Here is a 10,344-nt window from a genome sequence, read left to right on the forward strand (position 1 = left end):
AAATGTGCTTAGCATCGGGGCAGCAGGAGGCATTTTAGTCCTGTGATGCTGTGATTTAAGTGAGCTTAAAACACGAACCCAACTTACTTACTTACTTATTTATTTATTTATTTATTTATTTATAATCAGAGTGGGCAAACAGTTTGTTTGTTTGCTTGTTATTGTGAAATCTGCAGCTCTCCAAACCTCTCTATTTTAGCCCCCAGGACTCTCCCCTACATGACACCTCTTCTCCACAGGCCACATACCCCACCAACCCTACTTTGAACCCTTTTTGGCTGGAATATGGTAAATCCTGGAACTCATGGTTCTTGCTTGCCTGAGTGGAAGATTGAGAAGAATAAGGGAGTACATTAACATACTTGTTGTTGTTGTTGTTGTTGTTGTTGTTGTTCCACCTACTTTTGCATTTGGCTCCATCCATCATGCTGCCTCTTGGAGGTTGCTTTGAAGATGACATGTCCCTTGCCCAAGACATTTCAACACCAAAGACGGACATCAAAATAGCTCCCCTGCCCACCAGAGAAGAAGGGGATCAGGGAAGATCTACATCAGGAACCAGAATGGCGGAGAAAGAAAAATCAATCTTGGACTCAGCTGCCCCAGTGGTCCCCGCTGTCGCGGGCCCTTCGCCCTGTACAGCCCACCCCCGGACGTTTTACGGTCTATGAGTGCTGCACCAACGACAAACAGTCCCCCAGCTGCAGCCCTTCAGACTACTAGCTGGTTCCTGCTTACTCCATTCACCACAGACGAGGATATTGTGAACTAAAAAGATGTTTATTGCGTACAAAGCTTGTGGTTGCTGATAAATAAAAGGTTGTTCAATAAGCTTATAACAGTTGTCCTATACCGGCCTAATACCTCTAAATATTACCGGCCTAATACCTCTAATAGTAAACTAAATATCAATAACAACGCGTTTCACAATCTCATTATCCTCTCTGCTAACATCCACCTAAGACTCTAACTCCCAGCTCTATCTCTTGACTCACACTTCCACTCCCCGCACTTAACTCTAACTCCTCCTGCCCATACTTCAACTGCCTTACTGACCACTGGGAGGGGTGTTTTATACTCAGGCTAAGCCCGCCCCTGAGGGTTCTAACTGTCAGAAAAGTTAACCCCTACCTGGCCTTGGGCTAGTTCTCCACATACCTCCCTCCTTTTTAGGTTTGTATCAGAGGAGTTACTAGCCAAAGTATCCCTCTGATACAAACAACAGTTTTAAACATTAACATAAACAATACATTTTATAACTCTATCCTATATTTCCCTAACTATGGCATAATCAAGTACATCTTCAGTAAAAGTACATATAGTTGTGAACATTATATACAATAGTTCATGCAGCATTAGGCCTTTATTGCAAGAAAAACCGTAACTGTCCATTTTAACCTTTGTCTTTGGGTCTTCGTGTTAAGGCGTCTGCGATGATGTTCAGGATCCTTTCACGCTCCTTATCGTCCTTACCCGTCGCAAGAAGTATCTTTCTCTGGGCACCAGTCTTTTCTCTGCCATACGTGATGGGATGTAAGCTGTCGTCCTCGGCCAAATGACACAGTCCCATTCCGATCCCTGCACTCGAGGCGTCCGTAACGATTGTGGATCCCAAGCTGGGTAGAGTCCTTGTTTCTCAGGGTCAAAAGCTCTCTTAGTTCAACCTCTCCCTCCTTCAGGATCTCTGTTAAATGTTTAAGCTCGCGGACTTGTACACACATCTCCAGGTCATCATAAGCTGCATAAACACTGGTTGTCTGGCTTTTAAATGCACTGGGAACTATTTTCAGAAGTTTGTGTATATCTTCTTTTTTAGTTAGCTTGCTGGAGCTTTGTAGACAAGCGTGTTCACTTAATGAAAGTAAGCTAAAAAGCTCTGATTGCTTATTGCTCATAGCAATCTCCCTTGTTGTCAGTTCATCTTTGGTCTGTATTGATTTATCAGTTCCCACTTCGAGCAATTTTAAGATTACTTTTGTACGCCTTTGACGTGGTAGCCCTGTTAATGCTGTGTAACTACATTCATTGTGGACATTTATTTGTGTTGCATGAGCAGCAGGGTACCCATCTTCCCACCACACAATCTCTAGTGTAGGAAACACTTTTACTTTCATAGAAAGTTGATAGGCCCCCATGCCAGCTATAACTTCCAGTACGTCTTTCTTTCTATCTTTCCAACTGATGAATGGTTTATCGTAACTATGACTAGTTGTTCTAACTGATCTCACAGATAGGTCACTGGTCATATTGCAGGTAGACACTCCTTTACCAATATCACAGGCTTTTTCAATAACGTGACTACTGTAGTCTAGATTGGGTTCATGGTTTAGGGACTTGATTGGGTTTATCCTATTCACATGCATGACCCGCCTCCCTTCACCATGCTGAATTATATTGTTTATATCATTCATTTTTGAAATGATCTTACAAGGACCTTCCCATGTCAGTTGTAACTTGTCACTGTTTACTGATCTGATTAATAAAATATCTTGTCCTGGCTCAAAAGATCTCTCACGTGCTTTCGTTTTATCTTGCCCATGTCCTTGTAATTGGCAAGTATGGCACGTTCGACAAAATAACTTTATTTGCTTGCCCATCCCAGGCCAAAAGAAATTTTGGGACACCCTTTGTTTGGTTCTGGTGATTCCCAAGTGACCTCCAAAGATACTGCCATGTGCATGTTGTATTATCTTGGTTCTAAATTCAGTAGGTACTATCAGTTGCCTGTGGATTTCATTACCCCCTCTATTAGGCTTTAAAAGAATCTCTCTGTATAGCAACCCATTGTTGACTATAAACCGCTCCGGGCTTTCAGGGGTTAATACTGTATTCACGGCTGTGGCTTGAAAATATTTCTGTAAATCTGTATCTAGTTTCTGCTTGGCTGCAAAACTAGCTGCTTGACTATTTGTAACTGGCATTATACTTGTATCTTGTGTCAGTTCAGCAATTGTATCAGGCCTTTCCTCCTGAGGTAACTGTCGCAGTTTTTGTGCCCTAGTTATTACAAATGCACTCTGTACATGGTCAAGGAGATCCCACCCGATTAACATTGGAGCTGGGATTTCTGGTGAAACTGCTACTTGCCATTTTCCAGACCATTGTTTATATGTCAGATTAACTAATGCGACTGGCAAGATTTCTGGCTGTTTTGATATTCCTTTTAAACTGATTGTTTTGTCTTTAATAAAGTCTTCTGGCTTTAATAAATCAGGATGTACAATACTAATCTGAGACCCTGTGTCTTTTAAGCCTTTATATGGTTTACCATTCACCCAAATTTCTTCTCCTGTTTCGTGTAATAGCATGTCATCTTGTTGAATTATATAGCACCTCACAACTTGGGCCACTGGTAACTCATCAGCCTCTGACTGGGCCTCGGTTGTCGTGGCAACCATGTTGGCAGTTGGCTCTGTCTCCACAGTTTGGACACAATATGTCTGCTTCTGAGGGATATTATTTGCACTCTTAGTTCGGAATTCAGTTCTACAGTCCACCTGTCGATGGCCTTTTCTCCCACATTGCCAACAGATTAATTCAGGCCTTTTACCCTCACTATATTTATTTACTTTTCCCTCAGTCCCCCCCGTTGTCATAGTCGTGTTATGGGGAACATTTGCATTGGCGGGAAAAATTTTCTTGGCAGTTTCTGTGGTAAACTTTGTGGGCGGTTGCATTCTCTTAAACTTATTTGTTTCCCACTGTTTGTCCTTATATTTTGGGGCATCATAAGCGTGTTCTCGGATTTCATTTATTTCATCTGCCAGATTAGCAGCTTCCAGGATGGTTTTAGGGCGTCTTTCTTTAATTAAATACTTCAGATGACTATTAATCGTGTCATAAAATTGTTCCAATGCGATCACCTCTTTTATTTTTGCCACAGAATCGGCACCCTCCTGTTCTAGCCACTTGTTTAAATAATTTGTAGTTTTAGCTCCTAGTTGAGCAAATGTTTCCTCACGCACTTTTTTATTGTTCTAAACTTTTGTCTCAGTTGTTCTGCAGTAATTCCGAATCTGACATAAACCAACTGTTTAAATGCTTCAAAATCTTTGGATTGATCAGATGGCATTTGAGAATAAATCTCTGTTAATGTTCCACTAATACGAGCTCTCAGTATTTGCATTTTCTCCTCATCTTTTACTTCAAAATCTTCGCAAGCCCTCTCAAAAGAAATGATAAACGCTTCAGGATCGTCTTTATCTTTGAAGTCAGGGAATCTTTTTAAATCCACCCTGCTAGGATTTTGTGTGGAACTATTGTTGTTGTTTCTATTATCTGCAGCTGATAATTCAAGTCTTTTCATTTCTAGTAAATATTCTCTTTCCTCCCGTTCTCTTTCTCTCTCAATAGCTAAGGTCATTTCTTTCTCTTTCAGTTCTCTCTCTTTTGCCTCAGCTTGGAACTTTAATTCTCTCTCTTTCAGTGCCATTGCCTCCCTTTCTCTCTCTCTCTCAATATTTAATTCTCTCTCTTTTGCTTCAGCTTGTAATTTTAATTCTCTCTCTTTTGCTTCAGCTTGTAATTTTTTCTCTCTTTCCTCAGCTTGCAATCTCATTTCTAATTCCTTCAGTTTATATTCTTGTTCTAGCTTCCATTTCTCAAATTCCTCTGAGGCTTTAAAACTCGTCCCCTCAGCAGGATTTTTGTTAACTGTTTCAGTACTGGTTTCTTCCATCTGGGAAACCCCATTTTCTTCTTCAGAGCTTTCTACTTGTGAGTCCCTAAGAGCTGTTTTAGTCTTTCTAGGTGGCATTTTCTAGTTATTTGGTGGTATTATTTCTGTACTTAAATCAAGGATGTTTCAGTTAAACTATTTCTCCAGGCTTAGTTTCCACAGCTTAGGTCCAAAGTCACGCCTAAAGTTACCTCAGTGCACTTTGTCCAGCGTACTTTTCCGACCTCTCACTATAAACCTTTCTGCCTGAAATAGTTTCAAACGCAAAGTATCTTTGTAACTCTCTCACAATCTCACAGTCTTAGGCGCTATCACACCACACCCTAGGGCCAGGTAATTCCTCTCTGAATTCCCCTTCTCCCTTTCCAGGTGTATGCGATCCCCTTCCTGACTAGATTGTAGAGTCTCACTGAAGTTTGCTTAAATCCTCTTTAAGCCTCACACTTCACACAATGCGTCACCCTTAAATCCTTCTTGTACCTTGGCACGTCTTGCCAACACTTTAGATCTTTGATCTCAATGTGACCACCACTTTATGACAATCTTTCATCCCACCGCTGCCACCACTTTAATGTCGCGGGCCCTTCGCCCTGTACAGCCCACCCCCGGACGTTTTACGGTCTATGAGTGCTGCACCAACGACAAACAGTCCCCCAGCTGCAGCCCTTCAGACTACTAGCTGGTTCCTGCTTACTCCATTCACCACAGACGAGGATATTGTGAACTAAAAAGATGTTTATTGCGTACAAAGCTTGTGGTTGCTGATAAATAAAAGGTTGTTCAATAAGCTTATAACAGTTGTCCTATACCGGCCTAATACCTCTAAATATTACCGGCCTAATACCTCTAATAGTAAACTAAATATCAATAACAACGCGTTTCACAATCTCATTATCCTCTCTGCTAACATCCACCTAAGACTCTAACTCCCAGCTCTATCTCTTGACTCACACTTCCACTCCCCGCACTTAACTCTAACTCCTCCTGCCCATACTTCAACTGCCTTACTGACCACTGGGAGGGGTGTTTTATACTCAGGCTAAGCCCGCCCCTGAGGGTTCTAACTGTCAGAAAAGTTAACCCCTACCTGGCCTTGGGCTAGTTCTCCACACCCGCCTCCTGAGCCAGTTGCCTTACCTCAACTCATGGGTGAGCTGACCCTGGTCACTTGCACTGAATAAGGTTCCCCGCCCCTACTCTTTCACAGGAGTGTGAAAGCTATTGTAAAGACTCCCCTGATCTTCAGCTGTCACATGGTGTGTGGGGATATTTGTGGGATGGGGGAAGACAACTTAGGGTCTCTTTTTGCAGTGCAGCTCCATGAGCTCTCATGATGACTAAATGACTTCTTCTGAAAGCACCTGCCCCCAAGGCGTCACAGGATCCAGGATTCCCAGATCTTGTGGGATATTTATTGACACAGAAGACATGGAAGTGAAAGCCCAGTCCTCTTAGCTCTCGATAAGGTTAGGAAAATAATGGTGTGGGATTTCATCTTGGCATGCCTGGGATATTTTGTTCAACGTGAGGCATGTCCTGGCTGTGGACACTTTGCCTTGCTTTCAGTTTTGCAGAGGCCAGCATGCATTGAGTATGGGGATCTGAAGTGGGGAAGCTTTTGAGTTTAGAGGTATACATGTCAGAGGAACCACCTTGGGCCAAAGATTGGGGGACAAGGTGCAGTATGTGCCTGTGACATCACGAACACACACACATGTTATCGGGAGAAGGGGCATTGTCCGGAGGAGCCTGCCTTTGATGCCACACAGCACTCAGCTTGGCGGTTCAGCCTCCACAGTCCCCTCAATATTTGAGGGGCTAAACCCCCTGCTAAGGAATATTGAGGGGGGCTAATGACACCTCTGCCCCCTAGCATTGGCACACCTGGAGCATGTGTAGGCTTCCTCTTTGGATGTTGGAAATTGTTGCGCGATGGGCCAATGGCCGTAATAATAAATATCTATCTATCTATCTATCTTTGGATGTCCATGATCAACACATGCTTGCTAAGCCACATTATTTTGGAGATAAGCCAGTAACACAGTCCTATATCTTATGCATGGCTAATGAATGAATGAATGAATGAATGAATGAACAAATGGAGGGGGAGATTTAGTTCCTGAATTCAGTGAGACTTACTTCCAAATAAGCATGTGTAGAATTGGGCTAGTAGGATAATAATATATTCACAATACTAACTCAATATATTTAAAACCCAGACCACTGTGAGCTTCTCAGGAGGTGGAGGGACACACAACCCCACTCATTTCTAACACCTTGCAGGGTATCAGAGATAGCTAGGAAGAAGCATGTAAAAATGTGTGTGTGTGTGTGTGTGTGTTATAATCTGCTATTTTGAATGGTTCTGTAGCTGTTGCTACTAAGTCATTTATCTCAAATAAGCCATGTACTGTGACAGCTAGAGACAGTCCTTGAAGCAATAGGTGAGTACATGCACAGTTGCCCAAATAAATATTCTGTGCTGTGATTCATTTAATTCATCCTGCCTTTAAAACAATCAATGAATAAATCAAACAAACAAACAAAAACAGTCCAATGGTTTTACTCAGACATTGATCAGTTGGTCTTACCTGGACTCAAGCACCCACACACTCGCTATAGGATTGCATATGGATTGGGCTAATGTCATTGGCACTCAGCTTCCAATCCCAGCTGTGGGAATGCCACAGAACCAGAATAAATGGTAACATGTACACAGCCTAAATCTTCTTCTTCTTCTTTTTTAGTTAAAAATAAATTTTATTGAGATATTCTTAAAAATATAATCAGCCTAAATCTTCTAATGTTTCAGTTGGAACTCACCAAAACTCAGCTCTTGCACCTCTCAGGTGGGCACCATTGCCAATCTAACAGAACGAGGGAGGTGTTCACTGTGAGTTCCGGCACCTCTTTTTCTGGGAAAATAGCACTGTCTAATATGAAGCAACTAAGTCTTATGTCCTGTATAATTATTTCATGTATCCAATATTTATGGGGAATAAACTAAGCATGATGGTTTGACTGACCAAGCGATCTAGCACACGGGACCTTGCATCATTGTTGAACTCTGACCCCAGGGCAACTGCTCAAATCAGAATTATTTTTGTGGCCGTGCCTTACAGTCTTTTCACATTTAACACATTTAGGTGCACAAAGAAGTAAAGCGTGAATATGACAAACAGGTGTGTGAACACCTGTGCATCATGCTGTTATGTCCCCCCCCCCCCGAAAAACAGGAGTGGCTGAAGCTCTTGTTAAGAAAATATGACAACAATCCCAAATTGCCTGCCGTATAATGTGTGCAATAGCTCTTAGCCTTTGTGGGGGAACAACTGAGCCACAGAGAAGAGTTCACTGAGTCTGATGGATGTTGTTGTGGTTGTTGTTGTTGTTGTTGTTGTTGATGTTCTTAAAAACAACACCAGTGTCTTGGAACTATACACAAAAGTGTGTGTTTCTTAAATACTCCTGTTTTCAGGGGGTCCAAACTGTTTCAGACTGAACATTGGTAGAAAGCTTTTCACCCACAGTATAATATGTTGTTGTTGTTGTTGTATGTGACAGCACTCCATTTAGTTCCAGGAATGTATACCTTTCTCTTCCCAGGTTTACGTATTTTTGAAGCCACAGACTACTTCAGAAAACTCAGCACTGCCTTGGGTGTAGCAGACAGTGATTGTGTACTATGAAACTGGGCTCTCGAGATGCAACCTCACTGCCATCATGCCTCACCTCCATTGCATCCCAGTAAGTGTGCTTATAAGTGTTGGAAGCTGCCCAGAGTGGCTGGGACATCCCAGTCAGATGGGATAATAATAATAATAATAATAATAATAATAATAATAATAATAAATATCACATCATATTTTATTGTGTATTTACAATAAAAGAGGTCTCTCAGCCCCACTCACCTCACAGAGTGTTTGTTGTGGGGGAGGAAGGGAAAGGAGAATGTTAGCCGCTTTGAGACTCCTTTGGGTAGTGATAAAGCAGGATATCAAATCCAAACTCCTCCTCCTCCGCCTCCTCCCCCTCCTCCTCCCCCCCTCCACCTCCACTTCTTCTTCTTCTTCATCTTCGTCTTCTTCTTCTTCTTCTTCTTCTTCTTCTCCTCTTCTGTCCTAGAGTAAACCAGAATAGCAGCCATTTTTCAAATAATTCAGATAATTTTGAGTGATTTTATGTGTGCATTGTTGGATCTTATATGGGTAGACTTATTAAATAAGCTTAGCAGAGTGTCTAAATGCTGCTGAAGTGTTGCCCAAGGAGATCAAGAAGATATTGATTACCATGCACTCAGATCCTACCACCAGTACTGTAACATTATCTTCTTCATATATATCCCTTAAAAGTTTAGGTAAAAGAGATTGTTGAAGAGCTCTTCCCATAAATTACCATGACAGTAGAGATGATTAAAGCACATGCTTTGATTGCCGGCATTAATCTCTACTACTCTCCCCATGTTTAATTTAATTATACCCAGGTGTACATTTCTCTTTAATTTATTAGTTTTGTCAGTCACCAATTGCATTGTTATGATGGTGTTTGTAGAGGAGCAGCACAAGCTATGCAGGCTGACACGCCGGAGATTAAAATTTAAAATAATGAATATGCCCGGGCATCTCAATTGCCCCCTCAATGTCAAACAACCACTTTAGGGACGTCCAATTCTTGTGATGCAACAAGAGACTTGAGTTCGCCACAGTTCTTGAACTTTGAAGTTTAAGTATGTGTCCCAGGCAGGGCTTTTCTGCAACCAGAATTCGCTGGAACTCACATCCTGCTGCTTTGAGGTGAGAGCTATTCCCATTCTAAGAGAACAAAGGAGGTGTTCATGGTGAGTTCCAGCACCCTTCTCCCCACCCCCTAGAAAAATAGCAGTGGTCCAAGGCCATGTTACAGGGAAATCCTGTCAACCAGTATCTACCAGGTTGCAGTCCTAAACTAACTTACCTGGGAGTAGATCAGATTCATTTGGGTTTATTTCTGAGTGGGTCTGCAATGTTAGCATATACCGAATAAAGATGATTGAAATCATCTGGGCATTGCGTAGCGTTCGGATAATTTCAGTAGCAGTGTTAAAAATGTGGTAAAACCAATGAATGGATCAAGGGCTATTGAAATTGAACAAAACTTGTTATGCAATGGCAGCGAACAATTAACACAGAATCTGTAATAAGGAATAGACGCATGGAAAAGGACCACTTTTACTTTATGTATTTTATGTTTTGAAGGTTATTAGTTGATGTATTAATTCTCTTTTTTCCCTTTGGTGGTGATGGAATTTATTTCCTTTTTCTGTATGGTGTGTTAATGTGAACGGTAACAATCAAATTTATTTTTTTAAAAGGAAAGAAATCATCTGGGCATTTACGGAGGATAACATCTTATCTTTTAAAAGCAACAAGTATTGCGTAGATCTAACTATCTCTCCTCTGACCATTGTACAGTTTGCTTAAAAGAACCGGACACACAGCTGTTGCTGTTATTGATTATTTCCACATTGGCACAGATGAAGCACAGAGGAAATGAAAATTATTATATGCCGATGGGAGAGTAACTGTCAGCTGTCTGGACCAGCAGCACTATTTTCTTCCTGTCAGATGAAAAAAAAAAAAAAAAAAACCCCAAACAAACAGTACTGTAAAGCAGTGTTTTTCAACCAC

This window comes from Lacerta agilis, chromosome 16, assembly GCF_009819535.1.
Source record: "Lacerta agilis isolate rLacAgi1 chromosome 16, rLacAgi1.pri, whole genome shotgun sequence".
In the NCBI taxonomy this organism is placed as follows: Eukaryota; Metazoa; Chordata; class Lepidosauria; order Squamata; family Lacertidae; genus Lacerta; species Lacerta agilis.